The sequence below is a fragment of the Falco rusticolus genome, chromosome 1 (assembly GCF_015220075.1).
Source record: "Falco rusticolus isolate bFalRus1 chromosome 1, bFalRus1.pri, whole genome shotgun sequence".
NCBI classification, from domain to species: Eukaryota; Metazoa; Chordata; class Aves; order Falconiformes; family Falconidae; genus Falco; species Falco rusticolus.
The window spans coordinates 100,512,453-100,527,020 of NC_051187.1; the positions used below are offsets into that span (position 1 = coordinate 100,512,453).

The 14,568-nt window shown below is 42.2% G+C and overlaps 1 protein-coding gene across 1 annotated transcript in view; it reads left to right on the forward strand.

Annotated features, from left to right (window-relative positions):
• The first annotated feature begins 6,126 nt into the window (after positions 1-6,126).
• The window catches only part of N4BP2 (NEDD4 binding protein 2), a 43,429-nt gene continuing 34,987 nt past the window's right edge, over positions 6,127-14,568 (forward strand). The window contains 3 exon segments of the mRNA XM_037391718.1: positions 6,127-6,309; positions 12,958-13,072; positions 13,371-13,543. The gene's annotated coding sequence lies outside the window, so the exon portion shown is untranslated.

A 14,568-nucleotide genomic window follows, 5' to 3' on the forward strand; every position in this document is an offset into this window, starting at 1 on the left:
TAAGTTTATTTTAAGTGTCTAATACATGTTATATTGTTCCAATTAAAAGAAACGAACTTTTTTCTCTTTCAGCCTCTGCTCAATTTTTTCCTTAGTGAAGACAAAGTCTTAACACAGGATGATTCAGATTCAGTACCTATCACTTATGTGAGGGATTTGACTCTAGGTAAGATATCCCAGGAGAAGCTTGCCAAAGAAAATAAAACGCTGAAGACTCACTGCAGATTCTTGAATGATGTTAGTTCTGTCTTAACCTAGAAAATTTTAGCCCAGTTCAAAATCAATCACAGTTACAATTTCTTCTGCAGCTGTTCTTAACAACAACTGCCTGAAGGCAGTTACCTTGCACATTAGAAACCTGGAGATTTTCAGTCCTGGGGCAGTTTTGTTCTTACAGCCCTGGCTTTACCAATGAATGGAGGCCATTAATGATACCGTTCCTTGGAAATGTCCTCTTTACTGATCAGCTTACAACAACTGTTTTTTTAAAAACAGTAAGTAAACCTTCACATCCTGTTGAAATTCCAGTTCAGATAACAGCATCCTGCTTACAGAGGTCCTACAATTTAAACTAGATAGTAACCATTAACCTACTCTGTGGTATTGCATGTTGTAGTTAAACAGCTGTTGCATTTTGTTTCAGAAGTGATGTCAGCTAACTGACGTATAAAGTGGATCCCCCATAGCTGTCGATTTTATTTTGGTGGTGGTAAAAGTTACAGAAGTGTCAAACATGATTCATTTTTTTTCTCTTAAGCTTGGTCTAATTACTGCAGTGATATAAATTAAATCTGACATTTTTACAATAATACAGATAATGCAGTTTTTCCACTAGCCTTGTTCTTACACCATGTCTTAAATACACTGATCTCTAACATCTCTGATATTAAATTTGCCATGGGATAGGATCATTGCAGTTTTTTTTAAAAACAGAGGCAGTGTATTCAACAGATAAAACCATGACAGTTACAATTGAAGTCAGCTTAATACTTTTTATCGCATGCCAAGGAGGCATATTAAACATAATTTGTTTTTCCTTTCTGCATTTTAAACAGATCAGGATGGATTTTTGATATCCATGAAAATTGACGTATCAGATTGATAAAAACAGCATAGCAGAGAACATCCAATAAAGGAATTAGATTCATCACAAATCAAAACTGAAGTGTGAGCCTATTCCAAATTCAGAAGGGCCTTGTAGCAATGAGGCTTCTGTCAGCTATACAAGTATGACCTCATTCTTTGCCTGCTGAGAAGACACAATTAAGTAGAATTCTTTACTTCTTAGATTACGGCAGTAATTGTCATCATCCCTCTGCATCTGCTTTCCAAAAACCCAGTCATATTTGTAGTTTGTATATTCTGGTGATGTTTAGTATAATAGGTATAATAAGGAAATGTTACAACTGTTTTGTAGTGTATCTGGAGCATCTCACTGAAATACAAGTACTTTAAATGAAGATTAGTAATACGCTGCTTAAGAATGCCTTTAAATGAGAATTAAAAAAATTAGAACTATTAACTTTCAGCAGTAACCTTATAAACTACTTTGATAGTTTACTGACACATTGGCAAATCAAAGTACTGATTTCTTAAGTAACTTCTCAATTCATTAGTGGTAATGCTGGAATTAGTGACTTGCTCACCTGAAAATGTGATCCTATTGAAATCAGCAGAATTTTTGCTGTTGTCTTAAGTGGGCAAAAAATGCTCCATGAGATAGATTTTTGCTGCATCTAAATACTACTTTTTCCCCATTTAAAATAATGCTGAAATAGAACTCTGCATAAAGGGAATTAAGACATTATTTTAATTTAGTTGTAATAAAGGTGTACTATTTGGAATGAAAAAATGACTAGCATTACTGCAGTGATACTGTTTCTACAGAACCAATAGCTATATGGAACAGAAGATCAATATATTTCAAGTATAGAAGCCAGATGTGGAGTTCCTTTATGGAGCTAAACCACCACAAATCACCGTGCATTTGACTAATCTGGAGAGGGGTGGAAGAAAGAGACAGTTATGTGAGTTAGTGTGCAAACATTTATTTTTCTAACATTTCTATCCTTCCTTCCCCCCCTGCCCCCGCTTTTTTTTTTTTTTTTTTAACTTAAGGAATTAAATTTTTACTTCGGAAATCAAATTCTGGCTGGGGGAAGAGTTATCTTTTGTAGGAACACAAACTCCAATATCACGGACAAAGTAATATTAACTGGAGACACAGTCATTTGAAGAAGTGAAGTTAAACATCTTAAATCAGCATTAAGGTAAATCTATTAAAAAATAAAAAAAAGGGAAAAGCTAACACTTTTTATTTCCCCCAATGGTAAATGAAACCTAAAGGTGGCAACAGAATGTTGCAGTCTCGTTAGGAAGTGAAAGGTTATAGCATGGAGGGACTGAATCAAGTTTTATGAAAATGGTTTCTGCAGGAACTAGATGAGAGCTCTTTTCATCTCTCCTCTCTGAAGGAAGGAAAAACTCACGATAATTTTGGGCTTTGACTGTATATATTAATGGCCCAAACTAAAATTCTGAATAATGATAAAAACTGTATCTCAAGTTTCTGTTAAGATACTGTAAAGATTTACTACAGGCAGGCATGAATTTTTAACGCACCCTAATTTCTCAGGCATTTTCCTACAGTATTTATTATTGTATATTCAACATGTTACTGTAAGTAGAAGTCTGTAAAATGGACAAAATTAAATATATCTTCTTGCCACACCAGAATGTTCATTAAACCATAAGTTTAGCTGCAAATTGTTCCTGCAAATCAAAATGTGATCTAATCTTTTTAACTGTAGACCCTCAAAGACAAATTGAGCATATAAGAAAGGAAATCACAATTTGCTGAGCAGACTTAAGCTGTATATAATCAGAAACATTAAAAGGGACTGACATGTCCTTTTTTTTATGGCCCAACTCTGGTAATAATACTATTTTAATGCAATGTGCATTAAATATGCATTAATAAGCAACAACACGGTAAAGTCTTTTTTCCACTTTGAGAAGGTAGCATTGTAGAAGCTAAAATGGAAAATCTGTTGTTAAAGCATTCAGAGAAGACCAGACTAAACACTTGAGCCAAACAGCACAGATTACATGCTATAGGTTCAAACCACTCCAAGTAAAAGCAAGCCAACTTGTAGACATAAGGAGAGACAAAAGAATGAAAAAAACCCACCCCAAAACAGTAGCAGATAATAAGTGGTTATTGTGTTATATTTGAAAAAGTTATGTGAGTACTCAAACCCCCCCCCCCCCAAAACCACACATACTTGAAAGAACCTCTATTACAGTGATTATAATTATCTAGATACCAAAATCCCTATTTAAAGCATTAACTGTGGTAGTGAGAAATCTGCCAGTACCCAAATTAGTCTGGCATTTTCATGGTGTCAAATACTGTAATATGTACAACTGGCAAAGAACATAGTTTCATGCATCAAGTGCCAGCAGCAACACCCCAGTAGCAGTGCAGTTTAATGGAGGCTATCAGACTTAAGTGTAATGAAAACCTCTCTCTTCCTCTTTTTTGGCAACCTTAAAAATATAAAGATGCAGTCATTAGACTGGAATTTACATGACCTATTTTTCCAAACCTATGATTAACACATTACCAGCATCACACCCTTAAAGAAAAACGATTTTGTTTCTTATACTTGTCCAGACACTGAGCACATGAAGTAAGGAAACAGTTCCTGGTACATGAATGAAAGCATCACTTGACACCACATGCACACACAAATTCTGATCAAGGCTTTTCCTCCAGATTTTTGGACATGTACAGTTTCAGTGTATTGAGTAATTATTTCTTTTCCTTTTGTAAGTCGTGGCCAGAAACAGTTTTTTTGACACTTGCCAGCACATCCTGTGGATAAGTATGTATACGTTTTACGTATTGTGTTAGAAATGTAAATGTTTGTCCTTGTTTATTTAAACATTGCATACGATAGAACTACAAGATAAGCACTAAACCAGCAAAGCGACAAGCAAATTAGCAATGCCTAAATCAATTTAATTCATAAAACATTAAATGCTTTGAATACTAATTTCAAAACTTCTAAAGTTACTTTTACTGCAAAATATATACAATTCTACATATAAAACCTATTTACCTTCCTGTTGCTGTGCTACCAAATAGGCAACACTTTGAGACTGTGATCCCTACAAGCTCTAGAGAAACTAGTCTGAGCACCCTTCTGCAGTTTTCACAGAACAGCTACAGTGAGCTACCCACGCATAGTTAATTCACCTTAAAACTCGCTATAATTTTTGCACTTACTTATTCTTTATTGACATCAATTCTAAAGCTGCATCTCTAATGGAAACAGGTTGGCCCTGGTGGCTGAGGGAAGGACTCTCCAGGACCCAGAAAGAAGCTGCAGTGGGACTACGAGTGACTGAGGCACAAAGCTGTCCGTGACTTCTTGGTTGTTCTTGCGAAGCATTTAAGATTAGGTGCCAAATAGGCAGCGCTTTAGTAGGCTGCTGAAGGCCACTTCTCGTTTCCCTCTCTGAAGGAGAATGACGGACAAATGAAGGTCAGGGGTGCCGCCTCGTTCTTTAATGGGGATGAAACACAATGTGAGGGACCTTAGGGCTAGGAGACAACCTTACTCCCCTCGGGGGGAAATGCTTCTCCCCTTTCACAGGAGTGTCGTTGATTCTGTTTGCTAGGAAAATCACAACGGGACACCTCCAGCCACCGTTCTCCTGAGGCATTGTGCCCTAAGGGGAGACGGTTGAATACAGATGGCAAGGAGGTATCTCAAGACAATGGGGCGTAGGAAGGCACCCATTTCCTTCTGGGAATCGAATGAACAAGTGTGAAGAAGTGAAGGCCCTGCTTATTATCTTGCTAGGACAGGCAGGGAGACAGAGCTGACAAGGATGCCTATGGGCTATGTAATGAAGACCTATTCTTAGAAATTGGTAATGGGTAAATGTCATCGGTAATTTTCCAAATACACTTTAATGCCCGTTACTTAACAGTGAAATTTCTGAGATCAGCACACTTCTATAAAATTACAGAAAAGCTTCCCAGTAGAACCTCCTCGAGTGCTGGGTTGGCTTTTTTTTTTTTTATGTTTTTACTTTTAAGAGCTTTCTTGTGTTTGTTGATAAATGCAAAACTCATTCAGGTACCTAGTTCCCATCATGGTGGCTTCACAGCAGTTCTAATTTAAGAACTACTTATCAGCATCTCAGTCTGTCAGGAGCATGTCTCCCTTCCTTTTCATCTTTCCATAATGTTCCATTGCACATCTCCATCAAATGTCCACTGCTTGTTGCAGATAGCGAAGCCCTCTCCTAACCAGCTGCTCCCTGATTCTTCAGTTGCAGCTCACAACCTCCACAGCAATCGCTGATGCCAGGTCTCGCCAGGCTCAACTCGGCTTCCCAAAAAACTCCTCTGCCCGCCGCAGGGGTTTCTCCTCCCGCATCAGCCCGCAGATCCACTGCATCATTCTGGATTGCAGGAGCCCTCTCTTCTGCTGCGAGTTAGAAATTGCTTAGTAAAACCGGGCAGCGGCACACGAAATGAGACATTTGTTCTTTTTGTTACAAGTTTGAAACCTGTCACTTGGCTTTTCTTGGCCTCCGCCATGGGCAGTTGTTTGCTGAACTCGCCGACGCCCTGTCACCACCGATATGCCCCCTACAGGCAGGCTCTGCCGTGCCACCCGGGGCTTCCCGTACCGGCAGAGCAGTCGCCCTTCCCGAAGGTGAACGCGCGGAGCTGTACCGGCAGTCAGCTTGTACCGGTAAACACTGGGACAGGCGGCGAGAGCCGTCCCCCGGGGAGCTGAGCTGCCCTCAGCCGGCCCTCGGCTGGTGGGAGGCGGCAGCCCCCGCCCCTGCCCCGCTCCCGCGTTTCCTCTCCCTTTCCTTCCGAAGCGGCCCCTTTGCCGGGGGGCCGGGCCCGGCGATACCCCGCAGGAGGCCTGAGGCAGAGCCCCGCCAGCAGTTCCCGCCCTCCCGCCTCAGCCGCGCGGGACACCCGAGGCGGGGAGCGGCCGCTGCCTCCGCCCCCCGCAGGCCCGGTCCCCGCGGCGGCGGCGGCGGTGCAGCCGGGCGAGGCGCGCAGAGGCGGGAGCGGCCAGGGCGGCGCTGCGGGCCCCGGCCGTGTGGGGGGCGGCGCGGCGCGGAGCCTCCTCCCGGGCTGTCCTTCCCCGGCCGGACGGAGAGCGGCACTGTGTCGCCGCAGCGCGCGCTCCCCCGGAGCCTCCCCCGCCGCCGCGCAGCTCTCCAGACCCTGCGTCCGCCGGCGGCGGAAGCGAGCGAGCCGAGCGGCGGGAGGTAAAGGCCGGCGGGGTCTGGCGCGGAGCGGCGGGACCAGGGAGGAGTCTCGCCCTCCCCCTGCTCCCGATAGGGCGCGGGGCCCGGCGCTGTTCGCCGCGGCCTCCGCCATCTCGGGGGCGGGGAGGCAGCCGGCTCCCCCGGCGGCTGCGGGCAGCCTTCCCGCGCTGGTGGCTGCGCGGAGGCACCCCTGGATGCGTACCCGCGTCGCGGCGGGCCTGGTGGCGCTGAGGGGCCCGTCCTTAAGCGTCACTGTAGAGGAGTTGCCAGCGGGTGGGAGGGGAGGCAGCGGGGCGGGTGCTGCGCGGCGGGGCCCGCCCGCCAGCCGGGGGCTCGCCGCGGGTGTTGGGCCCCCGCTAGCAGCCGCCCTGCGCGGGGAAGGGGTCGGGGCAGCCTCCTCGCTGGCGGCCCGTGGGTCCCTGCGCCGCCGGACTGAGGCCGCCGCTCGGGACTGCCCTGCGCAGGGGCCTTCCTGTGGGCCCACGGCTGGAGCAGCCTGGGAGGGCCGCGGCCCGGCCTGCCCTGCCCCGCCGGCAGCCGCGGCCTGTGCGGCGGCACCGGCTGCTGGAGGCGAGGTCGGGGCTGGCGGGTCGGTGGGAATGCCTCGCCCGTTTGTCCCCAGCAAGTGATGTGGAGCGGCCGTCAGCCTTAAAAGCATCTCGCGAAGCTCCGCGATATAAGTTCACTCCGTGCAAAAAGAAATGAAAAAAATGTTTGTACTTTTAAGGGGTTCGTTTTGAACAGTTGTGAACTTGCTGAAACATGTTTATGGTGTGGTTATTTGTGTCCGTAGGGTAGTATTGACACGTGCTTTGGACACGATCTGGAGTTCTGCTGATCAAGTGCCATAAGGTCACTGGGACCTAAGAGGAGGCTGACTTCAAAGGAGTCACTTCCCCATATTTATTATTACTTCTCTTAACTCTTGTTCTAAATGACTAAGATCAGTTCGATTCTTAAGAGACACTTAAAACGTTTTTATACAGCATCTTGATAAAGTTTAGCATGCATCTCAGGTCTTTCAGTAGGACCTTGTGAAAAGATGAGAATAATTCATATGGAACTTAAAAAAACTTCCAGAAGTATTTTGGGTATTTGAGGTAAAGAACAGAGAAGATCATCAGGTGGCTTTTCATCCATTTCACCTTCACTGCAATAAAAGCTTTAGCTAATACATCTTGGGATGTGATTGGAGAGCCAAAGGTTGAGATGAACCTGAAGCAAATTACAGAAATGCAGAAAAATTGAAGTATGGTATACATTTGTAAGCATGAGAGTTTTATCCCTGATTTAGCTGGGTAGAGTCACCACGGCAAGGGCAGGGCTTGCTTGTCGTGTGTTTGCAGCACTTTGCAGCTGCATTAGTTTCTGTTCCTATGGATTATGTGAAGAGCTTGTGAAGGAAGTTCAACAGCATCAAAGCACACCTTAGAAATCCTTTAATTTATTAAGCCTATAATTTAATTCCTTATCGGCTTTCCCCTGTTGAGCTTTTGTTTTGGTTTTAACTGTGGAGTTGTATTTTTTTCTGGTGGTCTTGTTTACTTTTTTCTTTTTTTTCTTTCTTTTTTATTGATATTAAGGCATTTCAGCAGGGGAAGGCACTGATGTAGAGGGAAGTAAGGATCTCTGTGTTAAGGAATGTGAAAGTGCAGTAGTACCTGATAAAACTGTGAGCCTAGACATGGTATTAGGAAACATCTCTGGTATGCTTACAGCTGTACAGCTGTTTCACTTTAGTGATATAGATGGATTGTCACATAAAAGAGCATTATGTTGTCTTGAATTAGTGTATAAATATGTTGTAATAGGGACTTCGGAGGGTTCTAGTTCCAAGGTGTTGTGTGGTCTCTTGTCTTTCACTCCTACCTGTGTACTGATCTGTAGTATATGCTAAATGGCCAGTGTAATTGGTCTAATTATTATTTTAAACAGAGTTCTGATGCATGTGAATTCAGCTCTGGTAAAAGTTTCTGAATTTTTAGTCCTTGAGTTTTAGGAAGTTGTTGCCTTTGTTTTTCTTATAGAGGCTCTGCTACTATAAAAATGTCAATGGGGTGTTAATTAGCTGTCACATTGCCTCTCAGAATTAAATAAAGTTATACACTGATATTTTCTCCTGAATACAGCCATCATTATGGAAAAGGTTAAGTTTTTCACTCATGATTCCACTGGGTTTTTTAATCTACCAGTGGGTTGGTTTATGTAACTGATCTGTGTTCCATCTCAAAAATTGCCTGTGTTAAATCACCATTTAAAACTATTTAAGTGGACCTTGCTTATGTTTTTTACACTATTAGGAGGTGAAGTCATGTGAACTACCTTCTGAAGGTAAATGACAGGTTTAAGTCTGTGTCAAGTAAGTAATGACAGTCATTTGAAGGCTGTAAGCTTGGAGTACATAGATCAGGATGAGGTCATCCATCTATCTGTGGTTTACCTTAAGCTCAAAATATTTATTATCTTGTTAATAGCTGTGTAATGGCTGTGTGTGCGCTGTGTTCAGCTGGTTTAGTGGCTTCAGCAGTGTAAGTGCACTTGAACGTATGAAGTTTGGCCTGGTAGGTCTGTGCAATGTAGTTTCCAGCATAGGCCCTGATATGTGATTCCCTGCCCCCCCACACCCCCCCCATATTTGGGATGTCTACATAAATAAGCTCATTCCTGTCTTGCTTTCTTTATGTAATATGGTTTCTTTCATTCTTTTTAAAATTATAATTGTATAATGCAACTTGAATTGGTGTAAGTTGGTGAAGTGTATTATGTCGTACTGTGTTCCTGTTTGGGAAATTCTGGAGCGGTTCTCATGTTGCTCTTGTATGTGGACAATCAGCAAAGTTCACAAACTGCTTTATGTCTCTTTTCAACCTGACGACTCAGCTTCCTGATGTGGCCACTACTGCTCTGAGCTCACTACTTGATAGATAGCACCATGGTGAAAAATCTGCTTTATGTTCCAGCGCACCTTCAGGTCCGATGCTCTGGTAGTCATGATTTCTCTTCAGTCTCCTGTTCTTGCGAGTGCTTTCTGCAAACCTGAATGCATCTTCATTTTGTTTCTGTATTTGAGCCCATGCTGCAGTTGAAAAAATTCTTGTGCTTCAGCTTTGTTGCAGTGTGCAGCAAACCTTCATTCAGAGTCACAGAACTGAGAACTGTAAGGCTGTTTGGAGCGAAGTGGCAGCTGGGGATCACCAGAGTGCAGCACTGTATATGCATCAGGGACTTGAAGGTCTTAAGCAGACCTTCAGGTAGGAGGAGATTATACTGCTGAAAGCTGGCCAGACAGTGCTGCTTTGAATTGTTCTATCACACACAAGGGAAAGGTGTGCAGCTGAGAAGCCTTTGTTATGTGGAAGCTCCAGAACCAAGACCTGGTAGCATTGCAGCCCAGTCGTGTTAGAGTTGCAGCGTCATCTTTAAGAAAAAAGTAAACCTGTCTTCATTTGCATCAACAGCTAAGGCAAACCAATATTTGGGAAGGTAGCATTTGCATTTATTGCTAGCCCTAACTGCTGCCAGTGCAGAAAACGCTAAATAGGTGTTGTTTTAATGTTCTGCTTTTCTTTCCTCCATAATGCTGCCTGCGTGTGTGTGTCCATGATAATAAGCATCACCTGTGATCTTCAGTAATAGTCCTCTTTTACAGTATCTCATCTTGATGGAACCAGTCCTCACCCTTGCTGCTGTCCTTTTGCTGGCTTTCCAAGAACTCAAATAAATGCTCATCCTTTGGCCAGGTCTCATCTCAGTCACAGAAAAAAACCCACCCCAAAATTCTGAAGAAACAGAAAACAGTAATACAGCAGTATGAAAATTAACCTTGTTAGGACAGTCTTGCTCAGCTTTGTAATGTTTTATTTTCCTTTTTTTTATAAGCCTCGAATATTTTGTGCATTAGACTATATCATAGCTTCTTAGCTAGATATTGCCAGAGTTGCCGTTTATAAAAGATTACAAGCTATTTCCAGCAACTCACAGAGGCACCAAGTCTTGACAGGCACAGCTTTCTTTATGGGTTTTTTTCAGAGTGAGGTATGAAAGTTCATCTGGAGAGTATGTGAAAAGAAATACTGTTGTGCTAAGGAACTGTAATTCTGCAGAGATGTGTTACTTTTATTCACTGCCCTTCAGGCTGACTTTTGGACAGGGTCTCTAGAAACATGGTGTGGGCAAGTCACAGCTCCAGCTGGCAGGAATTCTCTTTTTCTCTTTCCAAATCTCTCTCTCTAGCTGTTTTAGAATGTGGAGTGGGAATACAATCTTAAGCAGTAGTACTGATTGTGGAAGGACCACCATAACCACAAATCTGGTCTTCTTCATTGCAGCCTGTTACATTGCTCTGGGGGCTGGACATAGGTCACAGTGAAGCAGCTGTGTGGAGTCTGCACTGGGGACAGACAGCCCAGGTAGCCTGTGTGTTCTGTTTCCTGGAAGACCTCTCCTCAAAGCTGAGTTTGGCGCGGGCATGGGCATGTGTAACCTTTAGTTCAGCATGCTCAAGTAGGGCTGTGAGCTGTATGCGAGGCTACTAAAGAACGTGGGAGAGAAGCTATAAAAGGATGTGGTATGTCTAAGCTCTCTTAGGGCTGGTAAGACATTTTGCAGATACTCATATTATTTGCTGCAAAAAACCCCAAATACAAGCAACAACCCTCTCTACCTAAACAAGGAAAACAGCTGCTTGTTGATTTTTCTAGCTTGTTGGGCTGTGTGTTTGCACACTCCATAATCCCAGTGCCGCTTACTTTCTTGCTGCGTCCCAAGCTTTGACCTTCAGGACACAGCAAAAGGAAACCGAGTACGAAAGTAGTACTTATCAAGCAGAGCTGGTGCTGGAGAATGCGCTTACTGGTGGCTCCCTACTACTGCCTTTCTGCTTTAATCTTGTGTATGCTGCAGGAGATCTGCCTGTCTGGGAGCTTGTGCTCACCTGAATGGAGGGCCCCTAGCAAGAGCAGCTTCCTGGCTTAAAAGGAAACCTTGTGTTGTGGAGTTTGACAGCTTCTGTCACCTGTGAAACACCACCTGACTGTCACTGCAGGTTGACTTGTGATGTGGCATGTGGAGAAGAGCTTTTGAGTCATTCCTAGCAAATAGGGCTCTGATGTTCCTAAAAGTTTTATTTACTTACTAAGCATCTACTTTGGAGGAGTTTGTGCTGGTTTTGTACTCTTGAACTGTGTGTGTATTTGGACAAAGTTTTTGTTTTGTACTCAAAGCAAGATTTGTTTTTTGCAGCTGCTTCAAAAGAATCTGTCTCTGGTCCAGGCCATACACAAGGCTTAAAAATCACAAAAGTGGAAAAAACTCCTGGCAGAACAGATTGCCTAAAGCAAGTGTATTGAGACATATATGTCAGTGACTTGCACTTTGATGGAATTTGATGTGAAAAAGAGGACCTTAGTTAAAATTGTTGAAAAAGCCAAAGCCCTTGGAACAATCAGTGGGAATAGCAGAGTGGATGAAGCAAAAAAGCAGAAAAGCTGCTTGAAATGTTTTTAAAAGCACTTTGTCTCTAGCTGGGTATAGATTTTCACATTAAATAACAGAGCATTTAGGTGGCCTGTTCAGTTGCTGGCTGCTGGCAGAAATGGAAAAATGCAAAAGGCTCCCAAACTGTCTCCTTTGCTACTCTTAATGCTTATTGAGAAAAATCTGCTGGAAGGCATTTCCTTTTTTCTTCCCTTTTTTACCTTCTGTTTTTTAGAGAGGGGGCTCAGATGTCCAGAAAGAAAAGCTGCTTGTTTTGTAAATACAGCTAGAGAGTGCAATGATTGGGTCTGTTTGATTTTTTTGGCTGCTTTTTTTCTCTTGTGCTTGTATTTAAATACTTAATTGTTTTGTTCCATTTATGAGACTTCAAAGTGCAAGTGAGCAAATCTGGAAATAACCTTTGTATTTTCGTGTGTGTTAGTAGAGCCTGATTCGGAAAGCAGAAATCTGAGCAGTGGAAGTAATGTAGCATTACAGTGTTATCAGGTACACTTCAGCATTTCTGTTGTGTTCTAGGTTGAATTTATATTCAGAGGTTAAATGTTCTATAAAACTTCTGAATGGCTTTTCAGCCTTTTCTGGTGTGTTTTCTGTGAAGCAACATGGTTGAGAGTGGGGTAGATAGCATTCTCTGCCTGCAATCTGTCCTTTACTTTGTAAATTTGGATTCTCATCTTGAAGTTCTTGCTTACGTGATGTGCTCTGCAGTTTTGATGGCAATTCTTAATGCTTTGGAGCAGTGGAATGAGGTTAGATGAAAAGTAGGAGACTGGTTTCTCAGTCTCTTGTGAGGACTGCTATGAAGTAATTGAGCCATCAACGTGCCATGTTAGGAGTGCTACAGAATATTTGTTCCAAGTTCTTTACCTGATTTAGGTGTGTATGCCCACATATGTATGTGGGTTTGGATTTTTTCCCCCCAGTTTATTTTAACATGATTCAAAGCACAAGACTGTTGTCAGGAAAGTGAGCTCTAGACTAGTACGTACATTAGAATTAAGTCAGGCTTTGAATAGACCTAACTTCTTTGGTATGTATGCAGTGGATTAGGAGTTAGTAGCCACTTCAGTGAACAGCACTGCAGTTTTTTAGCATCAGTAAGACATTGCAAATTAGTGGTGTAAGTAACATATTCTGATTTTGATGTACCAGGTTTTATTTGCCTAATTCCACACGTGATGGAACGAATCTTTTCTTGACCAGCATGGATATGTAGACCTTTTCAAGATGGTTAAGAACGGTGGTGAAGAACCAAGTGGGATGACAAGTGAGGAAGCTTACTTTTATTCCTAACTAATTTTGCTGCCATTATGTTATTTCTTTACCTGATGTAAGTCAGCTTTTTTGGATGAGAAATCAGTAGTTGAAATCAAGTAGGTATTCTTATCCTCAGGAAAACTTACATTTGAGCTCAACTTGGCGTGTTGGGTACTTTGTCAGTAAAATGTCAGCTGTACTTAATGTACTAAAACCAATTATGTGTATTACTCGGTGTTAAAACTTGCTTAAAGTTGTGTGGTGTAAAACATCAATTTTAATTTGTGTTCTGATCATTTCTTTGTCAGGAGGGAGCATCCACTTCTGCTGACATCTGATTTGTATGTTTGAAAATATGGTTTCCTGACAGAAGAGTGTGTTGTATTTTTTAACAGCATATCTTTAATAGATGTGCCATCAGTGGTGGTTTCGGAAAGATGAGAAGGCACCCATTGCGGGGCAACTCGGTGAAGCTGAAAATGTAAGTTCTATGCCATTACTATTTTATTTGAATTACAAATACAGGTGCTTTTTTTTCCCAGTCTCTCCAGCATGTCAGTATATGTGTGTGTGTGTGTGTTTTAAAAGCCAGAAGATTCAAATGAACATTATATTCTAAATATTTTATGTAGTTTGAAATTAAAAATATGTTTAAAAATTCCAAACCCCAACCAAAATAAAAAAAACCCAACCCTCAAACCAACCTCTTCTGTATCTATGGCATTAACTTCTTTAAATTGATCAGAGGAATCTGAGAATACATATAAATCAGGCAGCTTTGGCGATATTGGTTGAATGTTACATTGTGTCAAGGCTGGAGACTTCCTTTGTCCTTAAAGAAGGAAAAGAAGTAATGTTTATTAACTTATTTGTCATTTGAACTTGATCACAGTTCAGCCAGGAATTCCTGTGCTGCTGAATGCTTTTAGTAAACCTTGAATTGTAGTTAGAATATGTTTCTGGTCTGTTTGCTTAAAAAATAAGTTCTCATAAGGACTTTGGAAAATTATGTTTACTGCTGATTGTTTCCCAGTGCAGTAGCTCTGATTTGAAGAGCTTTGTTGCTGACCTCAATATCAACTAACTCACTTAAAAAGTTTAGAATATTTCTTCCTTTATTTCTTCCTTTATTCTGTGTTCTGTCTCTTCTTGAATACTACCTGTTTCCTTCTCTTCCTATGCTTGAGTTCATATGTGTAATAGGACTTGCAGTCAGTCCACTCTACTCGAGAATTTTGATGCATCTTGAAAATGCCAAGCTACCATGTGTGGTTTCTAAGAAGACACCCTAGTGTAAAAGATGTAGGAGATGTGTCAGGCCTTCATTAGATGTTTATTCAGAAACTGCATATACATTTTCATGTTACGCTGAAAATGAAACAGCAATGGATGTCTCAAGCCTGAGACTTACTGTTTTTCCAGAAATGTTAGAACAGTAAGATGGTGCCTGATACTGTTTTATCTTTGTCTGTTAGCTTTTGGTTTTGTCTGTTCTTGTAAAAATAC